Source organism: Nicotiana sylvestris, chromosome 11, assembly GCF_000393655.2.
Source record: "Nicotiana sylvestris chromosome 11, ASM39365v2, whole genome shotgun sequence".
Classification (NCBI taxonomy): domain Eukaryota; kingdom Viridiplantae; phylum Streptophyta; class Magnoliopsida; order Solanales; family Solanaceae; genus Nicotiana; species Nicotiana sylvestris.
In genome coordinates this window covers 155793961-155807347 of record NC_091067.1, presented here as the reverse complement: position 1 = coordinate 155807347, position 13387 = coordinate 155793961, and the positions used below count along the sequence as shown (strand labels likewise).

The 13387-nt window shown below is 34.4% G+C and overlaps 1 long non-coding RNA gene across 1 annotated transcript; it reads right to left on the bottom strand.

Moving 5' to 3' along the window:
* Positions 1 to 2827: 2827 nt before the first annotated feature.
* On the bottom strand, positions 2828 to 12937 carry LOC104237474 (uncharacterized). The gene is made up of 2 exons (XR_713636.2): positions 12168 to 12937; positions 2828 to 3121 (listed from the first exon to the last, which is right to left on the bottom strand). It is a non-coding gene; the product is annotated as an uncharacterized lncRNA (long non-coding RNA).
* Between the last annotated feature and the right edge of the window lie 450 nt (positions 12938 to 13387).

Below are 13387 nucleotides of genomic sequence, written 5' to 3'. Positions count from 1 at the left end.
TATATCAAGAATAAAAAGGTCATGTACTCTAGCAGCAGTGTAGATAAAACGTTTATTAAACTTAATAACAGCAGAGTTATTAGAAAAATAAACATTATAACCATCATCCATTATTTTCGAAATCGAAATCAAATTCCTTCTAATAGAAGGGACATAGAGAACATCTTTTAAAACTAAAACTTTATCACTACTAAACGAAACTCTAATATCTCCTAAAGCTAAAGCTGGTGCTAGCTCGCCATTGGCTTGAAAAGCGCAAACTTCATTCTCACTTAGCCGCCACGTTTCCTGAAACCCCCGCAAAGTAGTGCAGATATGGTTACTGGCTCCCGAATCTACACACCAAAATATGGTAGAAACAGCCGCTAAACAAGTTTCAACGACATTTAAATTTGAATTACCTTGCTTATTCAACTTTGCCAGATAGGCAGGGCATTGATTCTTGTTATGCCCAGGTTGCTTGCAATGATACCACTTGCCTTTGGGCTTTTTCACACCAGCCGCACCACCAGGTGCCAGAACCTTTTGAGCCTTCTTCTTTTTCTTATTGCCTTTCGACTTAGAAACTGAAGCTTTCTCAACATTGAGTGCCACAACTGGAGCTTGTTGTTTGATAATAGATTCTGCCGCTTGCAGCTCATTCAACAATTTCGCTAGTGACAAATCCATTTTGTTCATATTATATTTCAAGCGAAACTGTTGAAAACTGTCAGGTAGAGTCTGCAGGACCATCTCAACTTGAGATTCCTTATCAATCACAACTCCAAGGACCTCCAGTTCATTCAGAAGACTCATTAGCTTCAGAACATGGTCCCTGACCGATGATCCTTTAGCCATCTTGGTGTTTAAAAGGGCTTTCATGGCTGTCTTCTTAGCTGCACGATTTTGCTCACTGAACACCTCTTTGAGACTTTCGAGCATATCATAAGCAGACCCTATAGACTGATACTGATATTGCAAAACATTCGCCATATAGGCAAGGATGTAACATTGCGCCATCTCATCAGCCTTAATCCATTTGTCACAGGCCTTAACCTGATCATCAGTAGCATTTTTTGGTTTTTCTGGGCACTCCTCAGTGATTACAAATTTGTAACCTTCAGCAGTTAGGACAATATCAAGGTTCCTTTTTCAGTCTAACATAATTCGATCCTTCTAACTTGTTTTGGTTCAAAATTGAGGTAAGTGAGTTGAATGAAGACATGGTTAATCTGAGAGATATTCACATTAAATAGACATTAGTTATGTATTTAGAATGATCAAAACGGCACATTACACATATAACCATGCTTATTGAACAGTTAGATTCGTTAGGAAAACTTAACTATGCATGCAAAATATATGAATGATGTAAGATATTAACCCCATAAATTTAAACAGGACCAACTTAGATGGAGAGTAAACTGTTAATTTAAGATAGGTAAATATCACTTTTATAAACTCTAGTTTCATTCAATCAACATGTAACTCAGTTGGAGAGTTAATACAAGTGATGAAATAACTAGAGGCAAAACTACAGTAATCATCTATAATGAATTTATCCGACGTGGAAGAAGACCTATGTCAACATATAAAGTCATTATATTACTGTAAAACATGATTGGAAACAATGGGAATTGAACCCTACCATCACAGATTTCTATTAATATTTTTTTTATTAAAAAAATTCCAGAAAATAGAAAAAGGCCAAAACTCCATCCAAACGACCCCGAATGCCCAAAAAACGACGTACATCATCAACATCGCTTATGAGTTTTTTTAAGTTGGGCCGTTTCCGATGAACCTACCAAATTTGAGATCAATTAGAATTCGACAGAATTTCAGAATTCTACGCGTGACTAGAATTCTATTTTGGTGTTTTAAGGGTTTTTAATTATTTTGACTTGTTCAAATCACATAATATACTGATGTTTGTTAACACATGATTTGAGAACTCAAAATAATTTTTTTTTTATTTAATAAAAACGTGTTTAAACAGAATTGTAAAAACAATATGTTTTCACTAGTCAAAAACGGTACTGTTCATAATTCTGTATATTAATCCAAAAATACAGAACTAATATCATACAAAAAAGTCAAGTTTATATTAATATAACACTATGATTATGAATAGAACGCAACTAAAATAGATTAATAGTATTAATTCACTGTTTATGCATATGTATATTAGCCCATAATTACAGCATTAATAGCATTCAAAAACACAGTCACATTTTTATCAAAAAAATTGCTATTCAGCAAAAAAAGATAATTCTAACAGACTGTTATTTAAACATAACACCACTGTTTATACATGTGTTGATTATTTCATAATTTCAGAATTATAGAATTAAGATACTAATAAATACAATCACGTTTTTAACATAGAATAATCATCCCAAACATGTATCAATAAATAACATGTTTTAATATTACTCTATGCATGTTGTATTACATTATCTAGTTAGATGTAAGACGGCGTCTGATACCAATTGTTAGAACATACGCAGTGGAAGCAAGCATACAAACCAGGCATCAAATACATGTGAACTAGACAACGCAATAGTAACGAGATTAGAAGCACTAACCTTTTGAAGCACTTGCACAAACCTTCCAAGTAGCAAGAATCCATGGCTGCAGTCTTCTGCTATTTGCCTAGTAAAACCTTGGACGATTTTGTTATTGGGTGGGCAAGAATAATACAACTGAAAGGTAAATTATTAGGTGAAAACCAGTCTTCCTTTAATAGTGTCACGACCCCAAATACCGGTCGTGATGGCGCCTATCACATTACTAGGCAAGCCAACCAGTCCTCTAACCACAACCCATTTCCTTTAGTAAGAAACCATTTGCAACACGAGTTTTAAACATTGATTTCATAATAAACGTTTAAAATGACAGAAAATATGCGGAAGTCAAAATAACAATAAACTACACAGCCCAACTGATCTGGTGTCACGAGTCCAAAGCCTCTAATGCAAGTCCGAACATCCTACTACATAGATAGTCTAGAAAATACTGAAAAGATAACAAGATAGAAGGGAGAGAACAGGGCTGCGAACGCCATGCAGCTACCTCGAAATCCCCGACAGAAAACTGAACCAGCTGAAAAATGCTCACTCGGCCGCTCGGGCACCTGGATCTGCATACAAGGTGTAGGGAGTAACGTGAGTACGCCAACTCAGTAAGTAACTAAAGTAAATAAGGTCTGAAAGTAGTGACGAGCAGTTCAAAAATACATAACGGAATAACCAACGAAATAACATGTCATCTTTACAGTTCAAAAATCAGTTTTCGTTATAAAACCACATTTCCAGTTTAAACATTTGGAACCAATTACTTAGCAATATATCAAATAGAGGCTTATTTAAAAAAAAGAGTGAAATTAGTGAAAACATCATGACAAGGACTCTCGGGCAAGGAATCACTCAGAATCTCGCCCTCGAGCAGCCTCTCAGTCACTCGTGGCTCAACTCTCATCACTCAGTACTCACTCTCAGCACTCGGCTCATTTATATCTCATAATAATAGAAATCATAGTAACTGCTGCGGCGTGCAGCCCGATCCATATATTTATAGTCGACTATGGTCACTGGGGTGTGCAGACTCCGGAGGGGCTCCTACAGCCCAAACGTTATATCGCTGCGGTGTGCAGCCCGATCCAATATATATATCGATGCGGCGTGCAACCCGATCCATAATAAATATACATATAATATCCTCACAATTGGGTTCTCAACCTCTCTCAGTCCTTAACCTCACAACCTCTCGGGCACAACAACATGAATCCGGGAACTCAGCCCAAACAGTCCTCACAATTAGGAGTAAAGCGATAAAACCAGTTTTAGCTTTTAAACAGGTAAAACACGATAGAGGATATGCTTTTAGCAAGTAAAGCGAGGAAAAACAGTCAAAATGCTCCTAAGGGTTTCTACAGGTCGGCACAAGGCCTCAAACATGGCATACAACCCATAGTACAATATAAATATCCAAAATACGGAATAACATAGTATTTCCAAATCAAATACGCAGCTTAATAGTCGCTACGGGACAAACCAGGTCACAATCCCTACCGGTGCACGTCCACGCGCTCGTCACCTAGCATGTGCGCCACCGCTTTTATCAAAACAAGTCAACTACCAGGGTTTTGTACCCTCAATTCCAGATTTACAATGGTTACTTACCTCAAACCGGTGAAAATACTACTCCGCGATGCCTTTGCCCCTCGGATAGGCCTCCACTCGCAACGAATCTATTCAAAATCAGAATCACGATGTCAAAATATGCTAATGGAACGAAGCCCAAGCGAAAACAATCGAAAAATACTAAAAATCCCGAAATTAGCAAAAACCCGAGCCCCGGACCCACTTCTCGAAACTCAGAAATTTTCACATCATTAGATTCCTTACTTCCCCACGAGTCTATACGTATCAAGAATACCAAAATCGGAGTTTAAATGACCCCTCAAATCCTCAATTTAAGTCTTCTTAAACTCAAGCCCTAATCCTTTATTTTTAGCCCTTTAATTCCTTTAATTTCAGTCTTAATTCATGAAATATTACCATAGAAGTGTGTTTTAGGTCCAAAAATCCTTACCTTAATGAAGTCCCTTTGATTCCTCTCCTCAAAATCGCCCAAAGTTCCCAATTCCGAGTTTAAAAATGGTTAAACCCTTAAAAAATCGTGAAGGAAGAAATATATACATTCTGCCCAGGCTTTTCCGCATCTGTGGCAGACCCACCACATCTGTGGTACCGCATTTGCGGTCAAAACTCCGCTTCTGCCGAAATTCATTAATCCAGCCTAAACCACATCTGCGGTCTATTAGTCACATCTGCGACTCTGCAGGTGCGGTCCCTCTACCGCATTTGCGGTTCCAGACATTCTTCCCAAGATCCGCTTCTGCAGCCAATCCAATGCATAAGTGGCGCCGCACCTGCGGTCCTCAACCGCAGGTGCGAAAACACCAGAAGCAGCAAAACTTTAGCAGCTGCAATTACACTTCAACTTCCCCGTTAACCACCCGAAATCATCCCGAGGCACCCGGGACCTCAACCAAAAGAATCACATAACCCAATACCTTATTCAAACTTGTTTCAATTATCAAAACACCCCAAACAACATCAAATCTACCAAATCACATCAGATTCAAGCCTAAGATTCTAAAATCTTCCGAAATATGCTTTTGATCAAAAACTCAACCAAACCACGTCCGAATGACCTGAAATTTTACACACATATCCCAATTGACACAACGAAGCTACTGCAACTCTCGAAATTCTATTCCGACCCCTATATCAAAATCTCGCCTTTCAACCAAAAATTGCCAAAATATCAATTTCGCCAATTCAAGCCCTAGTCTACTCCGAACCTGCAAAACTCATTCCGATCACGCTCCTAAGTCACAAATCACCTCCCGGACCTAATCGAACCATCAGAACTCATATCCAAGTCCTCTAACACATAAGTCAACATCTAGTTGACTTTTCCAACTTAAGTCATCTTAAAAGAGACTAAGTGTCTCAAACTTCACCAAACTCATTCCAGACTCGATCCGACCAACTCAATACCACAAAATATGGATAACGAAGCATAAAGAAGCTGAAATGGAGGAAACAAAGCGGTACTCATGAAACAACTGACCGGGTCGTCACAAATAGACCCGAAATTAAGCCACAATAGGGGCTCAAAAACGTGTAGGATTCTGCATGTAGAATCCTACTCTAACTCAAAAAGATAACTTTCTCTCAATCTACTTTTTATCCAAGTCTGTCCAAGTTTTTACTAGGTATAATAGGGACCACAGAAATAATAAGAGGCTACTACTTATATTATTAATTCAAAATTGGCATGAATTAATTCTTACTATAATTAATTCCAATTTATTCCACTAAAAAACTGCAATTGAACTCCTCAATATGAATTTCGAAAATTCATTAATACTTATTTTAACTCCCCATGTTAAGATTTCAAATATCAGTTAATTAAATTAAATCACTGAAAATTTAATTCAATTAACTAATTAAATCCTTTATAATTCCGCTTAAACTATTTCATGTGATGGATACAAAATCCACCAGCCGAGTTTTCACATGAAAACTTATAAGCTTACATAAAGGGGTATCATCAAACCCAAAACCGAGTCATGAGTTCTATCAACTAATTATTATTCATAAATGCTATTCGTATTGTCCAATCTATTAGGCATATACTAACTCTAAATAGAGTCGTACCTTTTGATAAATCAAAACAATAAACAAATTACATTGATCATAATAACTATATCAAGATTGTGATATACGATAAATTATACGATAATCTTGTGCTACAATCATCAAGATATTTTGTCCAACAATATCTTTGATTGTGAACATAGTTTATTAATTATGAGAACCAACAATTTAATCTTCTGTGCATGAGCTAAGACTTCATACACTAAATTGTCTACCACATAACTAAAAAGACACACATGTAACAAATGATCTATTTAAAATAGTACTTTATTGAATTGAATAAATTAAATAAATAATTGTTCCATAAAGAATAAATTATAATACTATGTCTAAACTGCATGGTTAATAGTATATCCCAACAGTATTAAGAATGACAATTGTACAATTTATAAGAAGAATGTATAAGTTATACTGGTGCTAATTACCCCACCCTCTATAAGGTATAAGTTATTGCGTTGTTAAAATTAACTTATACCTGATTTGCTAACCAAACAAAGTATTAAGGTAGTATTAAATTTATATACCACCCCTGTACTTTCTTATACCTCATACCAAATGACCCCTTAAAGTGTAATAACCTTAAGTAACCACTATTTAGCGATAAAAGTGTGCTTACATGACATATCATGGATTTATTGATTTAATAATTTGCTTAAATAAAACAGAATATTTATAGAGAGCTCATTTGATCGACTCAAATTAATTTTGGATTTAAGACATAACTAGTATTAGCATCCGCGCGAATGCGCGGACACTAACCATGTAATATATTTGAGTTATTTTGATTATATGTAAATAATCTTAAAACTTAAACTTTCTCTATTAAATATAGATAATCATTGGGTATTAATTAAGAAACACTACCTTCAAATTGTAGTACTATTCCATAAGATTTCGGTTTCTTGATTTTATCCATGATATGACTTCTATTATAATAATTTAAAAATTCTACAAAATTCTAAAATATCTTATCTTTTTATTTTTAAAATTACATTATATTTTTAAAAATAATCCCATTTTGCAATAGTTTGTTTACATTTTAAAAAAATATTTTATGTCATACCAGTTTGTTTTTAAAATATACTTTTTGTTACACTTAAAAATTACTATAGAAACTATCAATTAGAAAGTAATGTCCCTCTTGTTGAATTCGAAAAATAACTTTCACATAATCTAGTGATTCAAAACTGATATTTTTCAACAAAAAATATTAAACCCTTGCAATGCTGGCTTGACTGCAGCTAAATGAAGAGGTTTCAACTTATACCCTTCAATTCCTAATAGGTACTAAATTAAAATTAATGATAGCAATTGTATAGCCAAAATTTTGTTATTTCTTTGATGTTAATTTATACAAATTGACTCTTCAAACAAATATTCTTCAAAAAGGAAAACTAATAATTTTTTTGAATATTGACTGATTTTTGTGATGTTTCATTCTCCAGCATGTAGGTAAACTTTTATATATGTAAGTAAACTTTTATTTGATTTTTAAACTCTTTTTTATTATCTGGATAACTATAGACGTGTACCCTATATATTATATTTATTTTAAAAAAAATTCAATTTATTCAAATATAGCTATATTATTTTAAGGAACTATAATTATAGGATTTTAAATGTGAAAGAGTTTTATAGTTATATGGAATAGTTTTTTTTTCTTTTTGCCATAGGCGCAGTAGTAGTTAAATAATCAGAAAAGATAACAAAAGTTCCTAGCATGATTGCATATAATCATTAAGCGAATTAAATATGATAACTTAACAAAACAAAAACAAAAAAGATAAATTTCTATTTTTATTTTAATTCAAATTTAAAAACTTTATCTATAAATTCAAAATTATATATATATATATATATATATATATATATATATATATATATATATATATATATATATATATGACTAAGATAGTTAAATATAGAATAAAGTTACCATATACTATTTGCATTTATTAATTTGTCACTTGGCTTAACCACAATGCAAATTATATATGGTAACTTTATTCCTTTAATATATATATATAGATTTAAAAACTTTATCTATACATTCAAAATTATCCTTTAATTCAAATTTAGTTTTTCAATATATATATATTGACTAACATAGTCAAATATAGAATAAAGTTATCATATACTATTGGCATTTATTAGCTTGCCACTTGGCTTAACCACAATGCAAATTATATATGGTAACTTTATTCCTTTAATATATATATATATATATATATATATATATATATATATATATATATAGATTAATTGATGGATTGTGACCGCACCTATTGTGCTTTTAATTTTGACCTTCATTCGACATTTTCCGTCTTCTAACTTTTACTAGTATGGATTTATTAGGACTCTAAGAGTTTATCTCATATTTGTAGTTATCCCATATATGTGATGGACTCTTAATACTTATCTTTGTAGGTGATATACTTATCCCAATGTATGTATCCATATCATATAAATACAAGTAACAATGGCTCTCTAATTATTGAGTCATTTAATGAAATCTATCATGGTATCAGATTAGCCAGCAAAATCCTCTCTCATTTCTTCTTCTAAGCAGTCACGTTTTCTTCTAAATCTTTCCCTCAACTCCAGTACTTTCCCACACCATTTTTCTTTACTATGACATCATCTTCACCCTATACTTCTAACCCTATATCTAATCCTGACAACACTATTCCATCCTCAAGCCTTACTGATGCTTTCTCACCTCCCCCTTTAACGTTTTCTCATCTTATGTCATCCCTTTCTTCCATGACCTCATCAGTACCAAGCGATTTATCTGCTCCTAGTTTGCTTCCATGTCCTACTGCTTCTACTATGCCACCTATATTTCCATGTGCTAGTTCATTAGACTTAACTACTGCCTCAAATTTTCACTTTGTTATTGCACTAGCAGCGCCTAATGTCACCAACTTGGTAACAATTAAGTTACAATCTGTTGGAGATTATCACACATGGCGTACTCAGTTCACTTCCCTTCTCATATCTTATGATTTCCTTGGTTTTGTCGATGGTTCTATCCCTACTCCACCCCCGCTTCTTTGCGACGCTACTGGTTCGCAACAACCGAATCCAAGCTATCGCTCGTGGGTTCGAATCGGTCAAAGTGCTCGTTCTTGGATCTTTGCGACCTTGTCGCGTGAAGTTCTTATCGACGTCCATCTTTTACCATTTTTCCGTGATATTTGGCTTTCCTTACACCATAGATATATAGATGCTATCCAAGCTAAAGCAATTGAACTTAAGAGACAACTCACTACTTTGAAGAAGACGACATCTATGTCAATTGATCAATATTTGAGAGAGGCAAAACAATTGGCTGATTCACTTGCAGTCATAAATTCTCTAGTTTCCTCGCAAGATTTCATCGATCATGTCCTTCTTGGATTAGGAAAAGAATACGATACGATGGTTGGTATCCTCACTCACTTCCCTGGACATGTATCACTTGAAGATTTATGTTCTAAGCTCCTTTTGCATGAACAACGGTTGCAAGAATCTGATTCTACCATCTCTCATCATGCATTTGCTACCCAGAATGTTCAATCAAATTCTTCTAATATGTCCAGCAATGCCCTTTTCAAGTAATCGTGGACGGGAAAGATCCTCATCTTTTCAAGGTCGAGGTCGTGGTGGAAGGGGCCGTGGTTTCTCTGGTCGAGGTCCCTCGCAACTGTCTACTCCAAATAATCTTGCTCGCAATGGTCCTACTGGTCAGCCTCTGTCAGGTATTGGTGGTGTTTCTCTCACTCCTTATAACTCACAATCTGGTAGTACATTCTCACCATCCAGTGGGATCTTAGGTCCCTCACCCTCACCCATTGCTTGTCAAATTTGTGGGCATCCTGGTCACACTGCCTTACAATGTCAAAATCGCTTCAATCATGCTTTCGTTGCTAATGATCTTCCTAAGTCTTTTGCTACTATGTCTGTTGGTGAACTAAATGACGCTACTTGGTATTTTGACACTGCTGCGTTCGCTCACATGACTCCATCTGAAGGTAATTTTATACAAAAGAACCCTTACACTGGCTCTGATTGTGTTTTGGTAGGAAATGGTACATTGCTTAACATTAAAAATATTGGCTATGCTCAGTTGCCTTCTACATCTCGTCCTCTACACTTACAGTCTATATTTCATGTTCCTCACTTCGACATAATTTGATTTCTGTTAAAAAGTTATGTAGGGATAATAATTGTAAAGTTGACTTTGATGATTCTTCTATTTGTGTGAAGGACAAGGTAACGGGGCAACCTCTCCTTCAAGCTTCCAGTAAAGGTGATATTTATCCATTATCGTCCTCGTCTGTGACTTCTCCTCCTCAGGCCTTTGTTGCTCTACGTCAATCCGGAGACATCTGGCATCGTCGTTTAGGTCATAATGGTAGTCGTGTTTTGTCAAGTCTTAGGAACCATAATTTTATTACGCTACTAAATTCCTTTAGTAATAATTGTGTTTCGTGCAAGTTAGGAAAGTCTCAACGTTTGTCCTTTAACTTAGTTGCTCACCGTAGTTCTTTTTCTTTAGATATTATTCATTCTGATGTTTGGCAATCGCCTGTTTTATCAAACTTGGGTTTTCGATATTATGTTATATTTGTTGACGATTTTTCTCGATTTACATGGTTTTATCCTATGATGAGAAAATCAGAAGTTTTTTAGCAGTTTTGTACATTTCAAAAACTCGCGGAGAACACTTTTAACACTAAAATTAAAACTTTTTAAAGCGATGGAGGTGGTGAATTTGATAATAAGGCTATGCTTCAACGTTTTTCTAACTTAGGTATTTCTTTTCGTAAATCATGCCCAAATACTCCTCAACAAAATGGGGTGGCTGAACGAAAACATCGCCACATAATTGAAATGGTGTGTACCATCCTTACAGATGCTCATTTGCCATCTCAATTTTGGGTTGATACTGCTTTTTACGCTGTTTATACTATTAATAGATTACCTACCCCTATTTTAAAAAGACTTTCTCCATTTGAAAAGCTTTTTCATACACCCTCTAACTATAGTTTTCTTCGACTTTTTGGTTGTGAATGTTTTCCAAATATATCTTCTCAAGTTTCTCATAAGCTTCAACCACGTTCTATCCAATGTATTTTCCTAGGTTATGCTTTTAATTATAAAGGATATTGTTGCCTAGATCCTACATTTGGTCGTGTTTATGTCAATCGCCATGTTGTCTTTCATGAATTAGTTTTTCCATATTTAGCCCCATATTTAGCCCATATACACATGACATCAAGAATCATGTCATGCGTATATGTACACAATTCACAACACTTCGTTTATTTAAGAAAAAGCTTGGCCAAAGTCGCGCAAACGCGTGCCTTAAATTTATTTGAAAAATTGTAATCATGTCAGGCAAACATGTACGTAATCAAGATAGTAATTTTAAAACCTGCACCTACAACATTTCTACGAATGTTCATTATTCTTGCTAAATTTTGAAATTATTGTAAGGCCCAAAATTACGGAGAAATTTTTTTCTATACCAACCTCCTACGGCCCAACAAATGAAGCCCAGAATTATCATAGGATGTGAATCCTTCAAATTTTAAATCAAAGTCCAAATACTGTATTTCCAGATCACTCACACCCAACTCTAAACCTCGTTCTTATGTGTCCAATCATGGTTCTTCATTTTTTATTTACTATTTAATACTTTAAAATTGATGCATGAAATTAATATCCTTCACTCTTGTATCTACTCACACATATAGATAAAACTAAGGATAAATTAAAGTAGGATCAATAATAAATAAAAAAACTAACAAAAAAAATGACAAAGCATGTAGCATTTAAGAGCGTATCTACCATGTTGGTGAAGTTAGCAAACAGTTTTAATGGGCAGAAACAAAATGATATTCAAAGCCAATATAGTGAGAAGGCAAAAGTCCAACCTTTGTATTAATGAATTCGAAGTTGAAAACTTACATTTGTCCGAGCCAAACAAATCCCCGACTATCGGAACGAAGATCGAACAAGAAACTAGCAACATCGGAACCTCGAACGCGAAACTACTCCGGCGACCACGATGGAACTCAAACTTAAAAATTGCTGCTGCATTTTTGAGAACGGGAGATGAAGAAAACCAGTGAAGGTTGCTGTCAGTGAGGAAGAAAGCGAAAGAGAAAGTTTGTTCGATTTTTTGTTCCCTTCATTTTCCAGATCTTGATCCTTTTCCCCCTTCGTATTTAAGTGATCTCGACCCTTTTCCTTCTCTGTTTTTTCGTTTTTGTATGTGTTAGATGTGTGTGTGTGTTTAAGTTGTTGGGTGTTCTGAGAAATCAGAGATTTGGCTGTTGAAGGTTCCTTCCAAATCGGTGGGGTGCCTCCATTTTGGGAGCTTCAAAGTTTTGGGGACTGGTTTTATGGAACAAGAGATAAGTTTCTATGGGATTTATATGATGAAGTTATGAAGAAAAAATGGAATTTTAATGTTGTATGGCTACTGTGATTTGCTTGAAGAAGTAGAAGGAGACTTTCTCGATCTTTTTTCCTCTCTCCCGTTTTTTAACCCCAATCCCTGTTATTTCCTCCCCTCATGCAGCTCTCTGTGCTAGATATATATAGCATGTGTGTGTGTCGTGCAGTGTATTAGTATGAGGATAAGAGTGGTGAGCTGTTTTTTTTTTGGAAAAAATTGTGAGAATGGATTTTTGTTTTTTTTTTTGAAACGGAAATGTGCATGTCAATCCAAAATGTAAGAATGAATTGGAGAACAAGAAAATATGTGCACATGTGAAGTTAGTTACAATATGGATGGAGAAAAATCTTTGGCTACCTGTCCCAATTTTCATTGGTTCTTTTTTTTTTTGTATTTTTTTAAATATAATCCAAAAATTAAAAATACCACACTAATATTTTAAACTAGAAAAACAAAATAAGAAACTACTAAAAAAGTATAAAATTACTACTATTATTAGAAGAAAAATATATTTTTTGTAAATTTTCTTTTCTTTTGCAAATAAAACACAACTATTATCTCAAATGTGACTCTCTTAGTGTAATTTTAATTTTATCAAATAAACCTACTAAAAGTGAAATAAAGACTAAAATATCAAGATTAAACTTAATTAATATTTAAATACTAAAAGTAAGTGAAAAAATCAAATATGATAAAAAATTAGATGCTCACACAAATAATTCTGTTT